We start from the raw sequence: 5,170 nt of genomic DNA, 5'->3' as shown, positions 1-5,170 counted from the left end.
GGTGGGAATTGTTAGGAAAGCATTTCTCTAACTACCTGAGCCTTGCTGTGTTTTTTTGGCCCTACCTATACCGCAGAATAAAATATTCTGTACATTAGGAATTCTCAAGACCTGATAGTCATCTCAATGGCACCCAATTTAAACAGAATTATTCCTGATTTACATTGGCACAAATGACGGTTTTCCATATATAATGTAATAGTTTGCCTCTCTCTCTCAGATGTATACACAAACACCATTCTCAGCTGCCTTCTCATAGAGGGTTAACTGCAGATGAATCAGATTAACTCCTTTGCTAAGAGCCATTACCTCCAGACTGCAGCATTGCAGAGGACCAGGAGGGTGAAGGAGAATACGTACTTGGCAATGCTTATCCAGGGGGTACTGAGGGACGTAGGTACTGAAGAGCATCTGAGACTCTTCAAGGTTGGCAGGCTTCACATGAGAGACTTAGGTATGCATACAACAAAAGATGCAAATTCTGCTGTCAGGGGATCGGATTTACCATTTCTGATAAGAACTGCACCTTCAGGCTCCCTCACTTTTGTGACTCCCATAGCTGAAGGAAAGGTTTTGGTTTTGCTTTGTTTGCAGCTCTTACTCCATCAGCATCTTTTCCCAAACTACAACAAACTATAACTTTTAGCCCACACCTTTTCTTTGTCCTGCCACTATGGCAGAAACGACGAGCATTTCATCAAGTGTGTCAAACTGAAGCAGCTAGAAATATAAAGGATCATATCACTTCAGTTATAATTTGCAAGTGTCTCAGGCACAGAGAGGGGCATGGGAGAGATGAGGGAGAAAGGTTAGTCTCTGCACTTTGCTTCTACTGCATTACGGGTGTTGATGTAGATGCAAAATAAAGATATTCTCACCTTGAATTCCTCCAAAGCAATTCTTTCATGTGGTTGCCTCAGTAGAATGAAATATTCATGAAATAGCCAGCACGCCCACCCAGACATAAGCCAGGCACTAACTGTTCATGTTTAGAAACAAACTTTCCCCATGGGTACATTATTCATAGCCGGTCACTTGCCAGTTTTCCCTTGGAAGATAGAAACTAAACATTAGGAATGCACAGTTGGGTTTCTTCTTTTTTTTATTTATTTTTTACAGCTGGATGTTGCAGCAAACCTGTAGGTTCTCCCTGTCCTTCTCTTTTCCACTCGCCCATTTACAAATTGGCTAAATCAATGGTGCATTCCCAAAGTCTTCCTGCTGATCCACTCAAAGGCTGCACCATAGTGTATTAGCCCTTGGGAGGATCCTGACACTTCCACGAGAAATCTCAAATTCAACCGGCTGAAAAACATTTACAGCTTTCAAACATTATTCCAGGAAAAGAGGAAATCATCCTCCCGATCCATCCTGCCAAAAGACTATGGGCATCTCTGTTGCCTGAGAAACATAACAGGTTGTTGTTATAACAGCTAGAGAGCAGCTGACCTCCGGCTTCCTTTCATCAACCAGCTGCAAAACTCCTCGGTCATGTAACAGTCTCAAATTGAACATCTGACTCCAGTTTATGCAATTCCCCTGTGACCGTTTCGTAAGTTTTTTGTCACTTCGGTTCACTCAATTGTTTGTTGAAAGCATTCACAGTTATATTGGCTAATGTGAACATTTGAGTATGACAGACAGCCCCATGGTTAAGCCTTCGATCTCCAAGGCAACCTCACACCCTTGCTCTGAGAGTACGTCATGTCAAGAGACAAAACGAAACCCAAAAGGATATGTGGAGATAATTCCAGCTCTAACTATCCATAGTGCTATTGCGTTAACAGAGACTTTAGGAAACATTCCCAGGCTGGTTATTTAAACATGGGAGGGCACCACAAAGATAGCATTTGTGTCTAAAGCTATACAAACCATACAGGTCCAAGAAGAGTACACTGAGCTCTGCCAGTAAACCCAGGGATCTTAAACAGTTTCCAAAGAGCTACACTGAAATGACCGAGGCGTAAAGATATGGTGATTTCATGTGTCTGCCAAATCACTCATGCCCTACCTCTGTACAAGTCCCTTACTTGAAGCAGTAGGTGTTGAAGCAGCTTTACTAGTGTGGTCCTTGATTTGGACCTGCCACCACTCCTATGTCTGCCCTTCACAGCATTCAGCTGAGTCAATATTAGATTCCGGCTTTTCCAGAGAAGGAAAGATTCATTCTCCACTCCATCATTTCAAGGTGGTCTCTGCTGACGATGCTACAGCAGAGCAAAAGCCTCACTGAAGAATATTGTGTAGGAGTGTTATTAAAGTAGGTCATTGCCCAAAGCGGCAGACTTAAGGGATAAAGCAAATGAAGATCCTATCTGCTACAGCGGTTGTTTTCAGATGGTTTTCCCACTCAGAAAGGCACAGATCATATCTGGTCCACCTACTCATGCTCTGTCCTCACAACCGTGAGTCTTAAAAAACACTTTTTTTTCCATATGAAAGATGAGTTACCAACCTTGTCTTAGGATCTGGAGCACAATCCTATACAACCCATATGCAACATCTCAATGTGACCTGAAGTCTCCGAGAAAACCTCATTGGTTTGTAGTTAATTTTGTTTGGGGTTTTTTTGCCCCACCCTAAATCCCTGCACCTCCTTTCTGTTATCATTTACTCCCTCAAAATGTTGCTATTCCTTCTGGCACACTTGTGCCATTCTCTCTTCAGGCATAAAGAAAACATAACTGGAAGGGGAGGGGGAAAGGTATAATTATCAGCTAGAAGAAAGGGAAAGATATTGAAAATAACCTGTTGCCAAAGAAGTTTAACACTGCCACATTTAAATGGATTGGCTCAGAAAAAAATAGCAGTTCTTATTCATGACAACGTCTCAGAGATGTCAAGAGAGCTGTCGAGTATCTCTGGGCATGTGCAAAGTGTCACTGAGACCAACAGAAATCAGTGGAAGATCAAACCTCCCTTCCCCAAAATTGTCTGGAAATTCTCCACTGCTGGGAAACATTGGAATGCCAGTGCTCTTTCCACTACCCTGTGATACCGATGTAACCAAAACCACTCTGCTTTTTTCCAAACAGCTGCTGAGAACAGGGAAATAGCACAGTTAAAAAAAAAAAAAAGTAGCGTTTCCAAAAGCAGCTTAAGTGTGTGCAGCAATAACACCGACACAAATCATTTCATGTTCTGATTTTGCTACATAGAAAGCAGAAAGCTCCTGTGCAGTTGGTAGTGCAGCAATCAAGCTGTTGCACAACTGAATATGTAGATCAGGCCTGAGGAAGTTCTGCTGGGATCCTCTTTGTACTCTGTTTTTCAAATGTGATTAACATCTGTTTTCTTAGATTAGGAAATTGCAGAGAGGTCTTATGTTACGCTTCTGAATAATTCTGAACACTGCACGACAGAGTCATGTGTCCTAGATATTTGGAAATACCAGGTTTTAGCAACTCATGCTTGGCTGCCCAGAGACTGTTTAAAGCTCATTGTCAAAGCCTTGCTCCTCTACTATCTGACTTAGGTGATTTATTGTCCTCCTGAATCTGTTGCCAGATTCACCTGGTATTCAAGTTTGTTAATAGCCATATTTTTTTATTTGTTAAACACAGAGGCCTGAGCCAGGGCTGGTGTCCCTGCTCTTTGAGAACTGCCAAAGGACTCTTGAAGCATTCGCATCTCACAGCTAGGCTTATCTGGTTTCTAGTAAGGTGCAAGTTCCACCCAAATTTTTTTCCCTAGTCAGGATGTTTATAATCACTCCTGGAGGTTCTTTCCCTCTGTCAAATCAGATCGACCAATTGACCAACAGATTAAAAAATTATTAAGGGTGGGGAGGAAGGACAGACACACATGCACACCCACACACAAAGGCTGTCAGCACTCTGCCTTTGTGTTCATATGGGCTTTGTTTCCTTGTGAATCCAGCTACTAAACCAGGCAACAGCTGACATCTAGCAGCAGAGCAACAAGACTAATGATTTGCAAGCCTTTTGGTTTTGGGATTTGCAACACCCACCCCTTTTTTAAACATGTTAGAGGAACACATCAGAATGCATGTGTAGGAAGGAAAAGCATGAATAATCCAGGGGGGAAAGCAGACTTTTCATAGCTCACCACCATAAGAACTGAAGCGTCATCAAGTGCCCTTTGTGCAGGGGGACATTTAGTGTGCATCCATCGCCCTTGTGCTCAATCCTGTGATGCCTCCTGTGAACGCTCACACTAAATCCCTAGCAGAGGAAACATAGGATGCAGATAACCTGGGTTCAGGAATTAGTGGTCCCAAACCAGGTCAGATTGGCAATCCACAGCCCCCTCATGCCCCTCTCTCCCCACCCACAGGCCAGAGACCTCTGTTCTCCTGCTGTGTCCGCTGCCCGCCCTGCGGCAGCAGCTACATCTGCTGCTTCTCCCGGTTTTTTTCCAGATAACTAGTGGCTTCACTATCAGACCTTCTCCATGTACAGCACAGCCAGCGGCTCCAGTTTCCAGGCCCTGTCTCGCTGTCACTGTCCCGTCCTCTCTGCCCTCCTCCGCCCGGTACAGCTCCTCGCAGGGTGCGGCGGGACCCTCTCCCCGCTGGGCACTGAGGGGACCACCGCGACTTGGGCGCTGGCCACGCCGGGTTGTTGACGTGCCCCCATTCCCCTGGCACGGTGAAGGAAAGTGCCATGCTCTTGATGTGTCAGGGAAGAAGGGGGCTGCAAGGAGACAGGGAGAGGGCCTGAGGGAGGGGGGTGAGGGGAAAGGCGACACGACAGACACTTTCTGCGGGTCCAGGCTGAGGAAAGTCGATGCCGCCGCCGCCGCCACCCCGCCTCTCCCCTGCTTAGCTGGTCGGGCAGGGCGGTAGCGGAACACCGGAGCTGCCAGCGCGAGCGGCAGGCAGGGAACACCAAAGCCTCCCCGCCGGCCGCAGCGCCCCCGCCCCGACACTACATGTCCCGTCGTGCCGCGGGCGCGGGGAGGCCCCCACGGCGGGGTCGCAGACTAGCTGCCAAGGCGTCGCCTGCTCAGAGGTACAGCCCGGCCAGCGGCACTACCCCTATTTCGAGGGCAGCAAGGCTCGATATCACCATCCCCGCTCCCACAGCTCCGCCACACCTCTCGCGCTGCAGGCGGTGGGCCGAAAGGCTCCGCTGTGTGGCGTCTTGCCGTCAGGCACCTGCACGGGCGCCGTCGGGGCGGGGGCCGCGGGCGGCGCGGCGGGGCGGAA

This window comes from Rissa tridactyla, chromosome 3, assembly GCF_028500815.1.
Source record: "Rissa tridactyla isolate bRisTri1 chromosome 3, bRisTri1.patW.cur.20221130, whole genome shotgun sequence".
Lineage (NCBI taxonomy): Eukaryota > Metazoa > Chordata > Aves > Charadriiformes > Laridae > Rissa > Rissa tridactyla.
The sequence above is the reverse complement of the archived record's forward strand: the minus strand, read 5'-3'. Positions refer to the sequence as shown.